This window comes from Zalophus californianus, chromosome 4 (genome assembly GCF_009762305.2).
Source record: "Zalophus californianus isolate mZalCal1 chromosome 4, mZalCal1.pri.v2, whole genome shotgun sequence".
In the NCBI taxonomy this organism is placed as follows: Eukaryota; Metazoa; Chordata; class Mammalia; order Carnivora; family Otariidae; genus Zalophus; species Zalophus californianus.
Window position 1 is genome coordinate 35,293,811 of NC_045598.1, and position 23,628 is coordinate 35,317,438.

Consider the following 23,628-nt stretch of genomic DNA (forward strand, 5'->3'; position numbering starts at 1 on the left):
TTTTTAAAGATTTTATTTATTTATTTATTTGAGAGAGAGAGAGAGAGAGAGAGAGAGAAACAGCATGAGAGGGGAGAGGGTCAGAGGGAGAAGCAGGCTCCCTGCTGAGCCGGTAGCCCGACGTGGGACTTGATCCTAGGACTCCAGGACCATGACCTGAGCCGAAGGCAGTCGCTTAACCAACTGAGCCACCCAGGCGCCCTGGATTTTGTTTCTTAGGTGATAGAAAACCATGCAAAGTTACTGTTTTATAGAAATACATACACATGGTATATTGGCTTTGTATGTATTACCTAAGCTGGGCTGGAATTAGGTTATGCAAAATTCTCTTCTCTGAATGGTTCTGAGGTAGCGAAGGCCACAGAGATATTTTATGTGACATTTAAAAGGCAGAGGTAAAGCTACAGTCACAAATGTAATGTTCTAAATGTCAATGGGTGGTGCCATGTACTGTGGCAACTTGCTCATGATGTCACTGATATGCTAGCTCATCTAGTAGGCATGCAGTGGTATCCAGACTTACAGATCCTCCAGACCCTATCAGATATCTTCCTTCAGCTTCTCTTGAGTCCTGAGTCAAGTACTGAGTAGCTCTGTGGTGAAGGATGCCAGCTTCTCCTACAGGTCACCCACACAATGAGGCTGAAGGTCGTGAGAGAGAGGTGTGGGTTCCAGTTTGTCCTTGTGGGTTCCTGTTTGTCCACACCCAGCTTTCCTCTCTGACTGTTGGTCTGGCTGACTGATAGCAATCTCACTCTGAACACTAGACACAGAAGCAATAGCATGCATAACTGCCGTACCAGTTTCCACAATTAAATAATAAATCCTTATTCTACATGGCTCATAGCAGTTCTGTTTCTCTGATATAAAAATTGCTGCCAGAACTGGTCCAGGAGAGGGGCACCTGGCTGGCTCAGCTGGTAGAGCATGCAACTCCTTTTTTAAATTTTTTTTATTTTTTAATTAAAAGAAAAAAGTTTTTTATTTTTTTAATCTTTAAATTTTTTATTGTTATGTTAATCACCATACATTACATCATTAGTTTTTGATGTAGTGTTCCATGATTCATTGTTTGTGCATAACACCCAGTGCTCCACGCAGAACGTGCCCTCTTTAATACCCATCACCAGGCTAACCCATCCCCCCACCCCCTCCCCTCTAGAACCCTCAGTCTGTTTTTCAGAGTCCATCGTCTCTCATGGTTCGTCTCCCTCTCCGATTTACTCCCCTTCATTCTTCCCCTCCTGCTATCTTTTTTTTTCTTAACGTATATTGCATTATTTGTTTCAGAGGTACAGATCTGTGATTCAACAGTCTTGCACAATTCACAGCGCTCACCATAGCACATACCCTCCCCAATGTCTATCACCCAGCCACCCCATCCCTCCCAACCCCCCACCACTCCAGCAACCTTCAGTTTGTTTCCTGAGATTAAGAATTCCTCATATCAGTGAGGTCATATGATACACGTCTTTCTCTGATTGACTTATTTCACTCAGCATAACACCCTCCAGTTGAGCATGCAACTCTTGATCGCAGGGTCATGAGTTCAAGCCCCACATTGAGCATGGAGTCTAGTTAAAAAATAAAAATAAAAAAGAAGTGGTCCTGGAAGATCAGAACCTTAAGGATGGGTTCGTGAATTGATTCTGTATTACTTACAATTAGTTCTCTGATTTGATTAGGTTTATTTAATTTATTATTTATTTATTTTTAAAGATTTTATTTATTTATTTGTCAAAGAGAGACAGAGAGAGAGAGTGTGAGTGCACAAGCAGGGGGAGTGGCAGGCAGAGGGAGAAGCAGGCTCCCCACTGACCAGGGAGACTGATGTGGGACTCAATCCCAGGACCCTGGAATCATGACCTGAGCCGAAGGCTGATGCTTAACTGACTGAGCCACCCAGGTGACCCATTTTAATTTATTTTTTATTTATTAAGTAATCTCTACCCCCAACATGGGGTTCAAACTCATGACCCCAAGATGAGGAGTTGCGTGCTCTACTGACTGAGCCAGCCAAGCCTCCTGATTAGGTTTAAAGGTCTTTTAAACCTGATTGGATGACCTATCCAGATTAACCAGGATAGTCTCCCACACTTAAAATCAAGAGATTTTTTATATTAGCCACATCTACAAAATACCTACAGAATAACACCTAGATTAACATTTAATTGAAAAACTGGGTACCAGAGCCTAGTCAAATTGACATAAAAATAACTATCACATAGACCGATGTCTAACATTAACACAGGAGTCAGCAAAGCCTTCCTAGACAGGGTCACACGGCCACTCAGCCTCCCTGTCATTCCAGCCCAGAATGCTGGAACCTGCTGAGGTCTGGAATGTTCATGACCCTTCCCAAGATGTACCCTAGACAGCAATCCGCACAGCCCCACTGACAAAGGGCTCCTACTTAAAGACAAGCCCGGGAAAGAGAGCTGTCTCTCCAGTTATTCTTCTAAGCTGCGTGGTCCATTATGTCTGCAGAATTTAATAAACAAGATTTAAACCCTCTACAGAAACTGGGTGAAAACTGGCATATTAATTTGCACTCCACTCAGTTCCCCTGCCCTAGCTAATATGACCTTTTAGCAGGTCTGCCTTTCAGTCCTCAATTCTTCCAGGACACAAAGCAGTATTCCTACTGGCTTCAGATCCAGTTTCAAGCAGGTTATGTAGATGGCCAGAGGCAAGGGACCAGTTAAGAATCACTCAGGGGGTGATTTTCTTTCTTTCTTTCTCAAAGCTTGGTTCCAGCTTTTGCATGGCTTAGAGTTACAACAAATTCAAAAGTTATTACAAGCCAACCTGCTCAGGTACTCCCTACCCTTTGAGGTTCAACAGTTGAGTAAAAAAAAGTTTCTCCTGAGTGACCGATGTGTGCTAGGCACAGATCTGTATTAGGTCTGTAATAATGAATGAAACACAGATCTAATCTAGTAATCACTATTTTTTGTAAACCTTTACAGACTTCCCTTTGCTTATATTAAACACTTTCATATTATATTCTATACTTCAGAGAAACTAAGTGACCTAGTTACTTTGCTTTCCGTTCTCTGTGCTGTTGCTCATGTGGTTCCTTCTGGAATGACTGCCTCTACCCATGTTCACTCACTACTCCTAAAATATATAAATCCTTAAAGCTCTAGCCTCAAATGTCATTTTCTTCTTAAAATTTTTCCTGATTCTCCTAAATCTAGTGAGTTTCCTTTTTCCTCTTCTACATACTCACAAAATTTCACCAGAAAAATATCTTACAGTACTATTCCACATGGTGTGTAACTATCACATACCTCTTTCAGGGAAGGAGGATTTGAGACTAGATCATCATCTCAGCATAATGCCCAGAACAGTGCCTTATAAGGCAGGCACAAAATAATATTACTGAATGTCCTAAAAGAGTATACATTCTGATAAGAGAGATACAGACTCATCAAAAACAAATGTTGGGAGATTTCAGGAAAGTCCTGATGAGTTTGGGTATACTTCAGAATATTCCTGATAGGTTCAGGGGAGTTGGCAAGCTTAGGTGCACAGCAGGGAATGGGAAGATAGGGTAGGAATGGGACGGACTACTGAATAAGACAGCTAGTCCCACTATAACAGTTATGCCTCTGACAGGGTAGCAGCTGAGGATCTCCTCCTCTCAACCCAGCTCTCACACGGCAGCTTTAAAGAGACAGGCTAGATGGACCCTTAAGGGTTACCTAACATGAAAAATCCCTCATATAACCTTAACATGTTCTCAATTTTTCCAAAATTAAAATATCCTTTTTCAAGTCTCCCCTCTCCTCCCTTCAGTCCTTTCTCTCTCTTTCACAGCCAAATTTCTCAAAAGTGTTGTCCAATGTGCTATCACCATTTCATCATCTTCTACTCTACCCATGTCAACAAGGTCACTAATGGCTTCCATTTTAGTAAAACACAATGATCATTTTTAAATTATTATCTTACCTAACCTCGTATCAACACTACTGCTACTTCTTCCCTCTGGCTCCTTAATGTTATGTTCTCTTGGTTTTGTTACGTTCTCTGTAATGTTATGTTCTCTTGGTTTTCCTTTTCTCTTCCTCTCTGCTCTAAATTTCCTCTGGAAGCTCATGATCCTTTAGCTGGCCTAAGCTTGTTCCTAACTCTCTTTTCTTCTCTTCCTAAGTGATTTCATCCATGTCCATGTCATCCGTCACCATCTATATATCAATGACTACAAATTTTTATCTTAGGTGTAGTCCTAGCCTCTGAGCTCCAAGTATATATAAAACTTCTTACTGACACCTTTACCTGGATATCTTAAAAGCACCTCAAATTCAGCATACCCCAAACTGAACTTTGGATCTCACCTCTACCAACTGAGTGCTCCCATCTCATTATCTACCCTCATTATCTACCTCACTATCTACCTTGTTATTGACCTATCAGGGGAGTTGGCAAGCAAACCAGAAATGTGAGTCATTCTTGGCACCTTTCTACACACCAAGTCCTCAGTTTTTACCTGCTAAATCCTTCCCTAATTTATCAACTTTTCTCCATCTCCACTGTCAATACCCTAGTTCAAACTACCATTATTTCTCACCTGGATTACTACAATACCCTCCCTTATCTGGTCTCTCTATATCCTCTTTCCAAATGCCAATCCATTCTTCACACTACATCCAGAGTTATCTTTTCAAAAGGCAAATCTGATCATGTCATTCTCCTACTTAAAACCTTTTAGGTAGTAGATAATTTTCAAAAATGGCCATAATTATTCCCTTCCCTGTACTCACATCCTTTTGTACAGTGACTTTGCAGCAACTCCCATCAAGAGGTAGAGTTTATTTTCCCATTCCATGAATCTGGGCTGGACTTGTGACTGCTTTGGCCAAAAGAATGTGGTAGGAATGATGCTGTTTCAGCCCTTTCTCCAATGTACAAAATTAAAGGGTCTCACTCAATTCTGCCCATAAAAATTCCATGCCAGAATACCTTCAAACACAGGAAGACACTCTGTATCTATTAATGTCCTCTTCCAACAAATCCATTGGTTCTTACTGTATGTTAGGCCATGTATTAGATACTAGGGTTACAGAGACAAAAATACAATCATTGTCTTCATATAACTTATAGGCCAAAGTAATAAAGGGTTATAGACATTATCTAGAAATCTCTACAGTATACAGGAGACCACAAAGGAAAAAGAGTCAATTTTGCCTAGTGCAAAGAGGGTCAGCAGAAGGTTCATAGAGAAGTAATTTATGAACTTAGTCTTTTTTTTTTTTTTAAAGATTTTATTTATTTATTTGACAGAGAGACAGCGAGAGAGGGAACACAAGCAGGGGGAGTGGGAGAGGGAGGAGCAGGCTTCCCGTGAAGCAGGGAGCCTGATGTGGGGCTCGATCCCAGGACCGTGGGACCATGACCTGAGCCGAAGGCAGAGGCTTAACAACTGAGCCACCCAGGTGCCCCAATTTATGAACTTAAGTCTTGAAAGAAGAGCGGGTATTTAGCCAGGTAGAGAAGGGTAACTGGCTGAAGGAATGCTGGGAATGATAAAACAAAAGGACAGAGGTGTGAAAAAGAATGCAGAAGTGAGAGACCTGTAAGCAACTCTCCATTGCTATAGGGTAGAGTGTTGGGTAGGGGTTGTAGTGGGGAATGGTGAGATACAAGGCTGAAAGGGGTATGCATGCTTAGAAGACTAAGGGCCTTTGGGAATTTGTGCCTTATTTTACAAGCTATGTGTTTATAGGTGTAGAGGGAAAGTGGTAGTAGAAAGCAAAGTTGAAAATTTGGAAGAGTGCTAGAAAAACTCATAGAGCAAGGTTCCAGAGGAAACAGAGGAGAATGGGGTAAAAGGCATAAGTAAAGGGATCAGGAAACTTCTTCCTCTAAGGCTAGAATAAAAGTGAAAGTGGGTCTAAGTAAAGATACAATTATGGGTAGGGATAGTACGCTGGGGAAATCAGTTATCTGTTAGTCAGGATTTTCTCGCAGGAGAAGGAGGCAAGTAATTTTCTGAGAGAGCAAGGTGGTGATGGTTGAGAATAACTGCTAAGAGAAGTGGAAGGGTTGGTCCAGGAGAAGTATAAGAATGCAGAGTGGTTTTTAAGGGTTTGGCTAAGATTGGAACCATGAATTTATAGTGGTGCCAGTTTATAACATTGCATAATATTCTTCCTGAAGACCCGAATAAAACAGATGTAGGAATAGACAAAATAGATGTTAGAGTGAGTAATCCAAAGTTGAGGGTTATGAGGGCAGATATAGCAAAAGGACAATGAGTGAGGATATGGAGGGAAATGCCTGAAGTCGCACACCATAGGGTCTAGACTAGATGAAGAAGGAAATGAGGGAGAGAAAGAGGAAAAAGAGAAAGAGGGAGGGAGTGAGGGAGGGAATCGAGGAACTGATAGATATAGAGACTGAAATGAAGGAAAGAGTTTTCTAGGTAAAGATGGCAGATTAAACACAGGCATTAAGCCCTATTGCTTTTTTTTCTTTTTAAAGACTTTAAAAATTTGTTTACTTGAGAAAGAGAGCATGAACGGAGGGGAGGTGCACAGGGAGAGGGAGAAGCAGACTCCACTGAACAGGGAGCCAGCCAACATGGGGTCTGGGGCATGGAGCTTGGGGTGGATCCTAGGATCCCAGAATCCCAAGATCCCAGGATCCCAGGACCACGACCTGAGCCGAAGGCAGACGCTTAACCAAGTGAGCCACCCAGGCACCCCAGCCCTATTCCTTTTGAAAGCTCATTAAAGTGACAGTAAAGGGTTTCTGTTGTTGTCCTCATTGTTTTTTGAAAGGGTATAAACTCCAAAGACAAAAATTAGGAGCAGAGAATAGTGAAACAATTTGGAAAGTGGAAAGCAGAAGGATGGTGGTTGCAGATTCAGCACATCTAAGAAAGCTAAATCCCAAACCAGTCATAAGGAAAGCTGAGGAGCAACCTGATTTGTCCTGCAGAAGCCCTAAAATGGTCAGGAACTGGCAGCATAGCTTTTACCCACCTAGAAAGGAGTTTGGAAGATTTTTCTCTGAAGTCTGTAGCCAATCCAAAAGAAAAGGCTTAAGGATGCGGACATGAGAGTTCTTTTACAAATAACCTGTCCACATCACTTTATGGAAGTGAGAGTTAAAAGTACAGAGGAGTAAGAAAAAGAGTCTCAGTGCCTAGACTGGTCAAGATACCTTGGAAAAGTTTCTTGATTCTGATGTCCATGAGTCCTCTGCAACCCTCCCCACAAAAAGCTTCAAATTAGAGAAGTACTTTAGGAATTATGGCTGGTTAGTAGCATTGGGGATACTAATTTAGATAAATAGTATTTCAAGACTTTCCATACCTTTGGGAAAATAATCAAAAGCATAAACCTATTTCTCATTATTTGGAGTTCCAGAAATACATGATCATTGAGGTTTTGACTTAAGTCCTTTTCTTCCCAGATTTAAATGTCTAAACTTAAACAAGACCAATGTGTAAACATTTTATTCCATTTTAAAAGATATCCTTTAGAAGCTTGTTTTAATATTATCATTACCCTTCCAGTGAAAAACCTTGACTAGTACTCAAAAGAAAACATAATACTGGAGAAAAGCTACATGACTTTCTTATTAAATATTTGGCACAAACACCTTTTACTTATGAATTATTAAAAACACATGTCTTTCAGAAATAAAACAGGAATTTTAGAGCTGGGGGGGCGTCTTTAAAGAAAAACTAAGCCAATTTCAGTTAGGGAAACTGAGGTTTAGAGAAGCAAAGTTATTTGCTCAAGGTCATATAGCTGGTTTGTCTCTAAACTAAATTCCAAAACCTCTAGACTTTAATTTTCAGTACATACTCTTTCTACCAGCAACACTCCCTTCCACTACTTGTAATGCCTCTCTAAGTCATGAATGCATCAATCTGACATGTAGGAAAGATGTTGTGCTGTCTTCAAATCCGCTGATGTTGTGGAATCTGGGGCCACTGGAGTGAAGTTACCAGTACCGTCTGACGACTAAACAGCTTGCTGGGAAGATTGCCTCTGTACCTGACTATAGGGATAGCAGGAGTCCTACTCTAGCAAATGTCTTATATTTCCCTTTTCAGGACCAAATATGCTTGAGGTTCTCAAAACAGAACACTCTCTTTGCAATCAAGGAAACACTTCATCTTCTCTCAGAAACGGAGAAAACAAAGGAGATATACATTCCATTATCACTGTTTCTTTCTCCTACAAGCAGTATGAAGTTAGAAAACTTTAAAACAAGAGGTTTCAGGCTCTCCTATATACACAAAGACCTTTTCCAAGATAACTTTGGTGTCTGCCCAATAGGAACTAGCCTCCGCCTTTGGGAATTCAGTTTAAAAAAAAAAAAAAAGATAGGAAGTATCATATTCTCATATTCAAAAGTGCTTGAAAAATCTGAATTTAATTAGTTTTTACCCACCATCTCATTGAGACCGGGAGGAGCACAATACCCCAGAGGGTCATAGGAATGGGGGCAAGAACACTTTTGCTGCTCACTTATCTAGCCAGCTGCCCTATTATAACTACAAACCAAAGATCCTGAATCATTGAGTATAGATCACAAGTTAGAAGAATGGAGGGAAAATAATCTGCCAACAACCAAAAATGTAATCTAGTTCTAGGAAACTGGTGTTAATGGTGTTAATGCCCCCAGTGCTTACCCAAGGCCCCCAACTCAGCAGCTATGAGGGGAAAATACGTCTCCATCTGCTCTTCATTTTCACCTTACATCTGGCTATTTCCTTCTTCTTTGCTCCTATCAAGCCCAAACCTTGCTCTCTTTGGCAGAGACCACTAGGATGAGGCATTTACTAACAGTCCACCATATGGAGCCATCAACTAGTTCCCAGGGAGGTGAAAGAGAAAGCAGGAGACAGTCTCCGCCCTCTAGCTGTAATTACAGAAACATATGACTAGCTTCTAAGAACTTAATGTCTTAGCCTGCCAACTCTAATATAGAGCAAAGCGTAAACATTAGTGCTTGATGGATGCATAAATGAGTCAAGTCCCTTGTTTCACATAATAATAGATAATCACAGTTAGTTCTTTCTGCATTCCAAAGGACATAATCCCTTGACTCTTTGGAGTCTTGTGAATTTAGCAATGCAACACTGTGATAACTTTTTAGGTGTTATACCTTAAATCTATCCTGCATATTGCTGTCAGATTATCCTTCCAGAATCCTGAATTTGAATCATTTCCCTTTTCAAAAAGTCTTTAATAATTCCCCAGTGTTCAAGGCCCTCTATTATCCTACCGACGGAACTTCCCAGCCTTATCTCCTAGTATTTCTCAACAGGGACCATCAATTTGGGTCAGACTGTTCTTAAAGAAATCTTGCATACCCTGTCTCCACACATTTGCTTATAGGATTCTCCTCACACAGGACCCAGTTTCCTATGTCCCTTTCCATACCTGATCTATATCCATCCTTCAGGTCCAAATTATTCTCTTACATTTTCCTGACCACCTGAGCCCCTAGGGACTGCTACCTCCTCTAAATTCTTAGAACCCTGCTGGCTGTAATTGTTCAGTATCTGATATAGGTTGCTATTATTTGTTAACCTTTTTTTTTTTTAAAGATTTATTTTAGAGAGAGAGTGCACGCATGTGCACATGAGTGGGGGAAGGGGCAGAGGGAAAGAATCTTCAAGCAGATTCCCCGCTGAGCGTGGAGCCCACTGACACAGAGCCTGATCTCACGACCCATGATCATGACCTGAGCTGAAACTAAGAGCCTGACACTCAACTGCTCAACTGAGCCACCCAGACACCCCTGTTTGTTAGCCTTTTACATGCATAATCTTATCTTCCACCGAGGTGAATAAATTCTTTGAGATTGTCTCCTGCCTCAAGGATCCCCTTAAATACTAAGACAGTGATTTGACCCAAAGAGGTAATTTGATAAACATTTGTCAGTTGAACAATGTGTTCCTGAAAAGTAGAAAGGCTGAGCTAATGGGAAAGGCCCAGCTCTGTCCCTAATTAGGTAAAGGATATGAAACAGACTCTTCTTCCTCTGGCTTTCAGCATCATTATCTGAAATATAGGTGACTGGACTAACTGACATTCTAGCTGTGGCAGTCTATGATATGATCTTACAACTAAGATTATATTTTCAATGCAATAAGAGGTATTATTTAATTGTATCTTATGGTGACCTTTTCTAAAATACAAAGAACCCCCCCAAGTTCCTAAAATTTTAATTTTGATAAATGAACTTAGAAAAAAAGAAAAAAATCCATAACAACCCCCTTCTTTTTCTTATAGAAAGAATTCCAATTCAGTCAGCTATATCCTGGCTAAGAAATAAGCTGTGTTAACAAGGTACCATCATAACTATTCCTTATAGAGAAGAAAAAAAAAAAAAAAACTCCAATGGAGCTGGCAAACTACAGCCTGCCAGTTGGATGGCCCTGATGTCTGTTTTTGTAGATAAAGTTGTACTGGAACACAGCCATGCTCATTTGTTACATATCTTAGGATGCTTCTGTGCTAAAACAGCAGAGTTGAATAAATGTTAACACCATATGGTCTGCAAAGTCTAAAATATTTAGAATTTGCCCTTAGAGAAAAAGTCTGCCAATCCTTGTTTTATATCTCAACATTCATCACAAAGTGCCAAAGCCCTAGATTACAGACCCTTAATCACAACTGGCCACTAGGTGATCTCCCACTAATTTGTTCAACAAATATTTATTGGGATTTTTTATTTTATTTTTTTTAAGATTTTATTTATTTGACAGAGACAGACACAGAGAGAGAGGGAACACAAGCAGGGGGAGTGGGAGAGGGAGAAGCAGGCTTCTCGCAGAGGAGGGAGCCCGATGCAGGGCTCGATCCCAGGATGCTGGGATCATGACCTGAGCTGAAGGCAGCCACTTAACTGACTGAGCCACCCAGGTGCCCCTTCTCTTTTATAGTGTTGGTCATACCTCTCCAATATGCATAGAAGTTGTCTGAGGAAATAAGTATGTTTTATGTTCTTTTGGGGATCCTTCAAAATTCTGAACAATGAAATCTAAATAACTCATTGGTGGAAGAAAAGATTTAAAATCAAGCGCCAAGGGTGGGAGGATGGGTTAGCCTGGTGATGGGTATTAAAGAGGGCATATTCTGCATGGAGCACTGGGTGTTGTACGCAAACTGAATCATGGAACACTACATCAAAAACTAATGATGTAATGTATGGTGATTAACCTAATAAAAAAATAAAAATAAAATCAAGCGCCAACATCAAGTGATAAATAATGGATACCTAAAATGTGATGTATATCCATACAACAGAATATTATTCACCAATAAAAAGGAATGAAATACTGACATAAGCTACAATACAAATAAATCTTGGAAACATTATGCTAAGTGAATGAAACCAGCCACAAAGGCCACATATTATATATTTATATGAAATGTCCAGAATAGGCAAATATATATAGATATAAAGTAGATTAGTTTAGGTTGCCTGGGGTGGGAGGGGAGGATTGGAGAAAAATAGGGCATGACTTAATGGGTATTGAGTTTCCTATTGGGGTAGTAAAAATGCTCTAAAAAATTGTGGTGATGGTTGTACAACTCTGTGAATATATTAAAACCCACTGAACGGTCACTTTAAATGGATGAATTGTACATTGTATATTTATAGCTCAATAAAGCTGTTGTATTTTTAAAAAGAAAAAACAGGGGCGCCTGGGTAGCTCAGTCAGTTAAGTGTCTGACTCTTTTTTTTTTTTTAAAGATTTTATTTATTTATTTGAGAGAGAGAGTGAGAGAGAGAGAAAGAGGGAGAGAGCGCACATGACGGGGGGAGGGTCAGAGGGAGAAGCAGACTCCCTGCTGAGCAGGGAGCCTGATATGGGGCTTGATCCTGGGACTCCAGGATCATGACCTGAGCCGAAGGCAGTTGGCTAACCAACTGAGCCACCCAGGCGCCCAAGTATCTGACTCTTGATTTAGGCTCAGGTAATGATGTGAGCTGGCATGAGAGGGTACCATCCCAGGAATCACAGACACATACAGCATTTGCACCTATTCTCAAATACACAGAACTGTATACTACAAAGAGTACATTTTACTGTATATAAATGACTCCTCGATGAACTTAACTTAAAAAAAAAAAAATCAAGTTCTAGGTAATTAGAAACAATCTAAATGTCCAGCACTGGGTATGTTTAGATAAATGATGATATATGTATATATTCATATGACAGATAATTATACAGCTTTGAAAACCATGTTAAAAAACTAAGAGGATTGTGATAGTCAGGATAATGGCCTTTCAAAGATGTCTACTTTGGAACCTGTGATTGTATTACCTTATATGGCAAAAGGGACTTAGCAGGCACAATTAAGTTAAGGTTCTTGAGATGGATAGGTTATCCTAGATTATCCCGGTGGGCCCAATATAATTACCAGGGTATTTATGAGAGGAAGACAAATAGTTGACTAAGTTCTTTTTGTACTTTTTTTTTTAAGATTTTATTTATTTATTTGAGAGAGTGCGTGCATGAGTGTGGGGGAGGGGAAGAGGGAAAGGGAGAAGCAGACAACACCACCCTTTGCCCCCAGCAGGGAGCCCAATGCAGGGCTTGATCCCAGGACCATGAGATCATGACCTGAGCCAAAAGCAGACCTTAACCAACTGATCCACCCAGGCACCCCACTGACTGACTAAGTACTTTTTAATTGATATGTCATTTAATTCTTCCGAATCATCTAGCCCTGAGTGCTCAAATGCCAGCCATATCACTGGATCTGACTGCAACACCACAAATCTAGTGGGCTGCCATTTGAATACTCTAGGGTTTATTTGGTTCTGCAAACATGTCTACATGTTTGGACAGAGCCAGAGCCTTCTCCTTGAGTTATGGATATAGCCTGAAGCCCCCGAAAATGAGAATCAGCTCTAAGCAGAAGTTTCAGATGTCTGATTCACTTTCATTATGCTTCCATTTACTCCTGGGGTGCTGGAAAATTCCTTTAGACTGATAGAATAAATGACTGTCCCTTTATCAAATATTTATAGAGAGGAGAGCAGCACTATTGGGCCATAAACTGGTAAGTTGAACAGGAGTGGGTTTTGAACGTTGGTACATTACCATCATCCAAGAAGCTTTTTAAAAATGCCCGTCCTATGCCAGACCAACTAAATAAGAATCTCTAGGGGTGGGGCTCAGCCATCAGCATCTTAAAAAATGTTCCTCAGGGTTGAGAACTATTGGTCTTGTGAGAAGAGCAGACAAGAAATTAGTGTTTACAGTAGTGAAGCTGGAAAGACTCTGATTGAACGGATATATATTTTTTGGTACATGCTCAGTCAGGAGTTATAAAAGGCATGCATGTTATTACATAACATTCATCATAGTTTTTATACATGCAGAGGCCAACGCATCAGGTTTCCTTCCTGAGAAAGAAAATAATTGAATAATCCAGGCAGCTTAATTCTACAATTGCAAAAATGATCATCCCAAGGGTGAGAAAATTTGCTTTACCAGGTGGTAGCAAACCATGAGGAAAACCATTATTGTGTGTTGAAGGTTGGATTCACAAGAAGTGAGCTGAGACAGTATTTGGGGGACAAGATGTTTATTAGGGATCAATACCTGCAAAAGGAAGAGGAGGAAGCAAGACTGGACAGAGGCAAACTGAACTGAGATGCAGGTTCTACAAAGCCTCGGCCAACCCAGCAGGGAGTTCTGGAGCAAGTAGTGCCTGTCAGAGTGACTGGGCCTTTACACCCATCCCTCATTCCCTCATTTAGTCTTGGGATGCATGCTGCCCCCCAGGAAGGGTACGACCTCAGGCAATGTGGCTCTTACAGATGAGGGAGATCCTGAAGGTGACAGCTAGAGGCTACTACACTACTACACTCCTTATAGATGAGCAGCAAATCCTTCCTTGAAGGGGTACCTAGGCATTTAACCATTATGTCTATCATATGGCACTGTAACAATGAACCCTGTGGGTCAAGAGGTGGTTCCTTTTCTCAAGAATTCATTCTAACCCAGGCCTCTCTCCCTAGAAACACAAGAAAGAAAAATTATGAGACTGTTAGTTGCCGATGTTTAAACAACAAAAACCCTTCAAGTTTAGTAAGACCATAAGATGACTGCCCATTTCCTTAATGTTTTGGACTGAGCTGACAGTTTGTCCAAGATCTTAGCTAAGACAGGATGCATCCCACATATATAGCCACATGACTTTCCCTACTTCCAAGATATGTGGGGAACAAACTGAGGCAGAAAGGAAAGGAACTGTGCTATATAAGCACATTAGTTTTTTCCTTCCAAGATGTCTTTCAACTTCACTGTTTATGGAAACTCTTGATCCAAAGCCTAGAGATTTAGAATTTTATTGGTCATCTATAGTTATATAACAAATTACCTCAAACTCAGAGGCTTAAAATAACAAACTATTATCTCAGTTTTTGGAATTGGGGAGTGGTTTCATGGTTCTGACTCAGGTTCTCTCATGAGGCTGTAGTCAAGCTGCTGGCCAAGGGCTGCAATCATCTCCAGGCCGACTGGAGGAGAATCTGCTTTCAACATGCTGTTGATGTCTCAGAATATCTGCTTCCAAGTTCACTAATGTGGTTGCTGGCAGTTCCTCACCACATGGGTTTCTCCATAACCTGCCTGAATGTTCTCATGACATGGCAGCTACCTGTCAAGAAGGTTTAGGTTTTTTTTTTTTTTCCCCCAAGAAGGGCTCATAGGTGCCGTATCTGTGAGTCCTTTCATGTTTCAGATTGTCTTCTGTTGCCCTTATATTTATCTTTGAAAAAAGATTTTACTTAATTATATGAGAGAGAGAGCACACACGCGCGCATTAGCAGGGAGGAGGAGAGGGAGAGGGAGAAGGAAAGAATCTCAAGCAGATGGTGCTGAGCATGGAGCCTGATGCAGGGCTGGATTTCATGACCCTAAAGTCTGATAAGTTTACTAGGATAGATCTGGCCAAATTTTCTTAGAACACAGAATAATCTTAAAATTTGCAGATTCTTTTAAAAATATTTTATTTATTTATTTGAGAGAGAGAGAGAGAAAGAGAGAGAGAGAGAGAGAGAATATGAGTGGGGGAGGGGCAGTGGGTGAAGCAGGTTCTCGCTGAGCAGGGAGCCAGATGCAGGGCTGGATCCCAGGACCCTGGGAACATGACCTGAGCTGAAGGCAGAGAGAGGTTTAACTGACTGAGCCACCCAGGTGCCCCATAAAATTTGCAAATTTTTTAAGATTTTATTTATTTATTTGACAGAGAGAGACATAGCAAGAGAGGGAACACAAGCAGGGGGAGTGGGAGAGGGAGAAGCAGGTTTCCCCGCAGAGCAGGGAGTCCAATGTGGGGCTCGATCCCAGGACCTTGGGATCATGACCTGAGCCGAACGCAGACGCTTAACAACTGAGCCATCCAGGCGCCCCAAATCTGCAGATTCTTTTTTTTTTTATTTATTTTTTATTTTTTTAAAAGATTTTATTTATTTATTTATTTGAGAGAGCGAGAATGAGAGAGAGAGCACATGAGAGAGGGGAGGGTCAGAGGGAGAGGCAGACTCCCCGCTGAGCAGCAGGGAGCCCAATGCGGGACTCGATCCCGGGACTCCAGGATCATGACCTGAGCCGAAGGCAGTCGCTTAACCAACTGAGCCACCCAGGCGCCCAAGTCTGCAGATTCTTAAGATCTGCAGATTTTTACTTGATTCAGGAATTTTTATTGTGTTTTATCTTGTTTTTAAAGAAAATTGAAATTACATATGCACATACTTTATGTAAGTAAGGTTAAGCAGTTTCTTGAGGCTTACAATGAAAAATTTCAGTCCTCTATTCCCTCCCCTCCCCATTTTCTGTTCCCCAGAAGCACCCATTTTCAATTCTTTTAGTGGATCCATTTAGTATTTATATCTGTATTTTTTTTTTTTAAAGATTTTATTTATTTATTTGACAGAGAGATAGACAGAAGAACACAAGCAGAGGGAATGGCAGAGGGAGAGGGAGAAGCAGGCTCTGCACTTGAGCAGGGAGCCCGATGCGGGACTCGATCCCAGGACCCTGGGATCATGACCTGAGCCGAAGGCAGACGCCTATCCATCCGAGCCACCCAGGCGCCCTATATCTGTATTTCTAATAACATTCTAATATTGGTATTTCTTAGTTTTTCCATTTCAGATATTATCTGTTGACTTCCCACTATGGAAGATGAGGATTTAGCTTTCTTTCATCACTAGCCCTGCCCCTACCACATATACCCATACTTCCTGTACCTTCTATCTTCCTAATTTTACTATTTTGGTTAGTTCAATAATCGAAGTTTGTTATTATGACTTCAGCCTTAGGTATTGGCTATTAACTATTAAAGAGGAAGTTTATGTGTCTTATCTTCCCTTGTGTCTCCAACACACTAACTCTCATCATTCCAAAGTTTAATTATAATTTTGGTTAGATCAAGTCAGTGATTACATTACAATGCATATATAAACATTAGTTACAGCTGAGACAGTAACTAATGGTTAAGTTTTTTCCTGTATACTTTTGTTTGCCTTAGTATTATTGTTTACTCTCATTTCTTAGTTTTCCAGAATACTTATCAATAATTCAATCCCAAACTAACCACCAAGTGCTCAAAACTCCTCTCAAATGTTGAGATGCATCAAGTATTCTGTCATTTTCATGAGAAGAAATATGATCATCCTGAAGAAATTATTCCCAAAGTTTTCTGACCTATTCCAATCTGGTCTGATTGCCATCTACACTGGTGTTACCCTGGAATCATCATCATCCTATGGATTTTTTTTTTTTAAAGATTTTATTTATTTATTTGAGAGAGAGAATGAGAGATAGAGAGCACGAGAGGGAAGAGGGTCGGAGGGAGAAGCAGACTCCCTGCTGAGCAGGGAGCCCGATGTGGGACTCGATCCCGGGACTCCGGGATCATGACCTGAGCCGAAGGCAGTCGCTTAACCGACTGAGCCACCCAGGCGCCCCCATCCTACGGATTCTTTTTCTTATAATCCCATGTCTTTCTCTTTCTTAGGTTATGCCAGGGCTTTGGTGTTTTAAATCCTGTAGCAGCTTTCTGAAAACAGATGCTTGGAAAGCAAATATCTGTAAAATGCTTATTCTACTCTCACATTTGATTGACAGTTTGACTACATATAGATTTAAGAATTTTGAAAGCTGCTGTTAAAAGTTCAAAGCTGTTTTAATTCCTTTATGTATGTTATCTCCCCTCCCATCTGGAAGCTTGTTGGATCTTCTCTCTCTCTCTCATTTTTTTTAAAGATTTTATTCATTTATTTGACAGAGAAGAGACACAGCGAGAGAAGGAACACAAGCGGGGGGAGTGGGAGAGGGAGAAGCAGGTTCCCGCTGAGCAGGGAGCCCAAAAAGGGGCTCGATCCCAGGACCCTGAGATCATGACCTGAGCTGAAGGCAGACGCTTAACAACTGAGCCACCCAGGTGCCCAGGATCTTCTCTTTGACATCAATGTTACAACAGTAAAATGTTCTCACATTTCACAATGACAACCTTGGTATGTTTCTTTTCATGCATTTTGCTGGGCACTGTTTCTTTCAGTCTAGAAACCCAGCTCCTTTCATTCTGAGAAATGTTTTTTATATTTCTCCATTGATGCTATCTTCCCCCGTTTTCTCTGTTCCCTTTTCCTGAAACTCCTAATATTCAAATGTTGGACCTCCTAGGCTGCTCCTTTAATTTTCTTATTTCTTTATTTTTCATCAATTTGTTGTTTTATTCTGCTTTGTAAGACATTTTTCAAAAAATTTTAACCTTTCTATTGAGTTTTTCATTTTTACCATTAGCACTTTCTTGTTCTCTAAGTGCTCCCCTTAAAAAATTTTTTTTGAGTATACCTGACCACAATGTAGTGACTTAACATCTCTATACCTTATGCTATCCTCACAAGTGTAGCTACTGTGTGTCACCAAAGAACGCTATTACAGTATCATTGACTATATATTCCCTAAGTTGTACCCTTTATTCCCATGATTTATTCATTCCATAACTGGAAGCCTGTACCTCCTACTCCCCTTTACTCATTTTGCTCATCCCCTCACTCTCCCTCCCTCTGGCAACCATAACTTGTTCTCTGTATTTATAGGTCTGATTCTGCTTTTTTTTATTCGTTTCATTTTTTAGATTCCACATGTAAGCAAAATATATGGCAGTTGTTTTTCTCAGTCCCTGACTTAATCTCTTAGCATAATACCGTCTAGGTCCATTCATGTTGTTGCAAATGGCAAGAACTCATCCTTTATAATGGTTGCATAATATTCCTGTGTGTGTGTGTGTGTGTGTGTGTGTGTGTGTGTGTGTGTGTGTGTGTGTGTGTGTGTGTGTGTGTGTGTATGTACATACATACCACAACTTCTCTATCCATCTATTGATGGACACCCATCCAGTGGGCTGCCTTTTTGTTTTGTTGATGGTTTCCTTCTCTGGGCAAAAGCTTTTTATTTTAATGTAGTCCCAATAGTTTATTTTTGTTCTTGTTTTCCTTGCCTTAGGAGACATATATAGAAAAATGTTATGGTCAATGTCAGAGAAATTACTGCCTATGTTCTCTTCTAGGAATTTTATGTTTTTAGGTCTCACATTTAGTCTTTAATCCATTTTGAGCTTATTTTTGTGTATGATGTTAGAAAGTGGTCCAGTTTCATTCTTTTTTATGTAGCTGTCCAGTTTCCTCAGCACCATTTATTGAAGAGACTGTCTTTTCTGTATTGTATATTCTTGCCTCCTTTGTCATAAGTTAATTGACCATATAAACCATGGGTTTATTTCTGGGCTCTCTATTCTGTTCCATTGATCTCATGTCTATTTTTGTGCCACTAAATGCTCCGTTTTTAATACAGCAATCTGCTTTTGGGTTCATGAATACAGTATTCTCTCATCTCTCAATGAGGGCAAGGATTTTGGTGTGTTTTGTTTGCTGCTGTATTCCTAGCTCCTAGGATAGTGGTATTACGATGCTCAAATATTAATAAATCTTTCTGATTAATGGTACCTTTTTTGAAGTTTTCTTCTCTCTGAACAATTTCTGTTGGTTTTTCTGCAAACTTGTTGGGTTTTTTCCTGTTTGTTCTGGCCTCTAGATCTTGTAATCCATTTCTTTTTTGTCTAAATTTAAGGGTGGCACAATACAAATCTCACTGTGAGCACCCAACATGTGATAAGCTTTGTCAATTTTGAAATTCAATGTAGGATGATGACCCAAGAAGTGGGTTTTCCAGTGGGAATTCCCCAATGTCTGTATCTTTAGGTCTCCTCTTGGACTGTCTTTTACCATAGAGAAGAATCCTCTAATGTCCTTGCTTGACAGGTGCAAGCCTGGCTACTACTATATAGAAGCTAAGTGGGAAACAGAAACTGAAGACCTCAAGATACACATTCACTTAATGCCCATTTTTTGTACGGTACCTCTAACCTCATTCACGCCTAGCAGTGCCCCAATCTAGAGATCTATTTTACCCTCTTCTGAGAATAAATCTCCAGTCTTTTGCTAGCGTTATGAGGTTTGGGCGGAGGAAATCTGAGGATTTATCTACAGTTTGGACAAATTTTCAAGTAATCCAGTTTTTAGCTTCACTTGTGGATATACTTGGTGCTGCTGAGTCTTGACTCTAGAGTTTTGTAGGGTAAATCAGTTTGCATTTCAGTTTCCCCCACTGCTGGCTTAGCATTCAGCTTTCTCAGGTATGTTCAACTGTCTTGCTTTCCTGCTTCCAAACTTTTGTTGTTGCTCTTTCCTTTTTCATCTTTAGTCTTCTGGATCTCCCCCTCTCTAAAATCCCCGTATTGCTGTTTTAGTGGGGTTTCAGAAGTCATCATATTTACTCAGCCCTTCTATCGTTATATTAAAATCCTTAAATAAAATTAGTTTACCAAGAAGTCCTTATATCTTTGAATATGCCTTTTGGTCACATGTTTAGTTCTCTTTTTCAGAGACATTAATTTATTGAGTCATCTTTATCTCTTTTTTTCTATTAGATTCTCTATAATTTTTAATTTCTTTTTTCATCAAAATCACTAAATACCTCAAACCTTTCCTCTATGTCATTAATTTGATTTTCAGTGGTATCTGTTGTGTTCTTTGCTATTTTAATTGGTGAGTTGTTTTATAGTTGTATAGCTGTAGAGTATAGGAAATGATAATCATTGAATTATACTTTTTTCAGGATACATTGTCTTTTGTAGAACATTTTTCTTGCTTTCATTTTGTTTGCTGTTATGTTTGTATAGTTGATATACTGATTATTTTGGTCTTGTCCATTCTTGTTTTATTTGTTTTGATATGATATGGATGAGTTCTTACCTCTCATCCTCCTCTATCTGAGACCAACTATTATGTGAATGGTGGTTATATTTTCCTTTTTGTTTATACTGAAGTATAGTTGATACATAATGTTACATTAGTTTCATGTGTACAACACTGTGATTTGACACCTTATGTTATGCTGACCACAAGTGTAGCTACCATCTGTCCCCAAACAATGCTATTATAATACCATTGACTATATTCCCTGTGTTGAACCTTTCATTCCTGTGACTTATTCATCCCATAACTGGAGGCCTGTACCTTCTACTCTTCTTTACCTCTTTTTGCCCACCCCCACTTCCCTCCCCTCTGGCTACCACCAGTTTGTTCTCTTTATTTATGGGTCTGTTTCTACTTTTTATTTTTTTTAATTTTCTTTTTTTAAAAAAGATTTTATTTTATTTATGAGAGAGCACGAGCAAGGAGGAGAGGCAGAGGGAGAGGGAGAAGCAGACTCCCCACTGAGCAGGGAGCCCGCCTGGGATCATGACCTGAGCTGAAGGCAGATGCCCAACCGAATGAGCCACACAGCTGCCCCACCACATCTTCTTTATCCATTCATCTACCAATGGACACAGGCTGCTTCCATATCTACTGTAAATCATGCTGCAATAAACATAAATGCACATATCTTTTCAAACTACTGTTTTTGTCTTCTTTGGGCAAATGCACAGTAGTGCTGGTTATTTTGTATTCTGTTACTTTTCTGTGGCTTCAGGGAATGATGTGAGTCAGAGGGATAGAGGGAACAAAGGGAACACAGCTAAGGTACTGCAGAATCTTTGTTAAAATATTTTTCTTTCCTGAGATTCTGTTAAATATTCTGTTTCATTCCACATAATTAAGGGGTATAGTCTGTTCCTACAGAGGAATACTTTCCAGCTTTATATCACTTCACCTATTCATTTTTAGGCTTGATCTTTTTTTTTTTTTTTTTAAGATTTTATTTTATTTATTTGAGAGAGAGAGAGCACAAGGGAGGGTAGGGTCAGAGGGAGAAGCAGACTCCCTGCCGAGCAGGGAGCCCCATGTGGGACTCGATCCCGGGACTCCAGGATCATGACCTGAGCCGAAGGCAGTCGCTTAACCAACTGAGCCACCCAGGCGCCCTAGGCTTGATCTTTTGTTTCTGTTAAAGAGTCAGCCTCATTGTTCATTTTCCCTGCTTCATCATTTACTTGAAAGTAGCTGTTCCCACTGCTTCTCAGTCAGAATAAGATAGAAGTAGAGATATGTGCTCAGTTTGCTTCTTTCCAGCTTTGGAGCTATTAGTGAGAATTTGCAGATTTCATTAATACATCATTATGGCTTCTGGGGAGTGGTGATGGGGTGGAGTTGGGAGCCTACCTTTATTCCTTTCTTTTTCTTTCTTTCTTTCTTCTTCTTCTTCTTCTTTTTTTTGAAGATTTTATTTGTTTATTTGAGAGAGAGAGAGCATGAGCAGGGGGAGGTACAGAGGAAGAAGCAGGGAGCCCTATCTAGGATCCTGGGATCATAACCTGAGCCAAAGGCCTGATGCTTAACTGACCAAGCCACCGAGGTGCCCCTATTCCTTTCTGTTTCTCATCAGAATCCTGTTTCTTTCCTTGACCACCAGTTTTTAAGCTTTATTATATTTAATTATCTTACTTGGCCATTACTGAAATTTCTGCCAGTTTTATTTATTTATTAAAAAGATTTTATTTATTTATTTGTCAGAGAGAGAGAGGGGGAGAGAGCGTGCGTGCATGTGCACAAGCAGGAGGGGCAGCAGGCAGAGGGAGAAGCAGGCTCCCCATTGAGCAAGGAGTCCAGTGTGAGACTCAATCCCAGGACCACGGGATCATGACCTGAGCTGAAGGCAGACACTTAACCGACTAAGCCACCCAGGCATCCCTTTCTGCCAGTTTTATATTCATTTAGTTTTTCACATTTAATTAGGAATTAGTAGTAGGAACTTTGTGATCTAATCTGAAACAACCAATTTAATCTGGAAGTGATATTATGCATGTATTTTTCAAGCATTGTTTATTTGTTTAGAAACATAAATAATAATGTCTACTATTTTCTGACCACTTATTATGAAACAGGTGTTGGGCTGTTTTACATACATTTATTCCCCATGGCAGCCCTATCATTATCAAACCCATTTTTATTGATGAGACAGCAAAGGCTCTAATATCAAACTCTAATCCATTGGGGTAACTGGGTTACCTAAAGCTAGAATTTAATTTCATTTTCATTAAAATATATACTTTGAAATATGTCTCCTACCTCTGTTGTGCTAGATAGCAAAACATTAAATAAGACACTTTCTTTTCCCAATTTACTCCTTTCACATTTGTTTCATCCAGGCTCCAAACATGTTTTTTTTGTTTTGTTTTATTTTATAAGCAGGAAAAATGGGTTTAATCAAGAATAACAGAGAATTGTAATCTGGGACAAGCAAGCTCTGGCAAAACCACAGACAAGTCCAATCCAGGCTCCAAACAGTTTTTAAACTTTCCTATGTACTGGTATCAGAGAGTAAAGCTCTGAGTATGTGGCCTCTGATGAAAAAGTCCATGCTGGGCAAGCACTCAATTAATGCTGATTAAAGAAGATGTGACTGAGTTGCTTATTTGTAGCCACTAGGATGGCTACTATCAAAAAAACAGAAAATAACAAGTGTTGACAAGGATGTAGAAAAATTGGAACCTTTGTGCACTATTGGTGCAATTGTAAAATGGCACAGTCACTATGGGAAACAGTATAGAGGTTTCTCCAAAAATTAAAAATAGAACTGTCATAGAATCCAGCAATCCTACTTCTGGGTGTATATCCAGAAGAATTCAAAGCAGAATCTCAAAGGGATATGTGCACACCTATGTTCACTGCAGCATTATTCACAATAGCCAAGAGGTGGAAGCAACCCAAATGTCTGCTGACAGATGAATAAATTTAAAAAAATGTGGCCCCCACAATGGAATATTATGTAGTCTTAAAAAGGAAGGAAATTCTGACACATGCTACAACATGGACGAACCCTGAGGATATTATACTAAGTGAAATAAGCCAGTCAACAAAGGCCAAATACTGCATAATTCCACTTATCTGAGGTATCTAAAGTAGTCAAATTCATAGAAACAGAAAGTCAAATGGTGGTAACCAGGAGCTGGGGACAGGAAAAAGAGAAGAGTTGTTGTTTAACAGATGCAAAACTTCAGTTCTGCCAAATGGAAAAGTTCTGGGGATCTGTTTCACAACAATGTGAATATGTTTAACACTAGTAAACTGTACACTCAGAACTGGTTAAGATGGTAAATTTTATGTTGTGTGCTTACCACC

The 23,628-nt window shown here is 40.0% G+C and overlaps 1 protein-coding gene across 4 annotated transcripts in view; it reads right to left on the bottom strand.

The window, feature by feature from the left end:
* The window catches only part of EIF2B3 (eukaryotic translation initiation factor 2B subunit gamma), a 127,534-nt gene that overhangs the window by 50,165 nt on the left and 53,741 nt on the right, over positions 1-23,628 (bottom strand). The window lies entirely within an intron of this gene.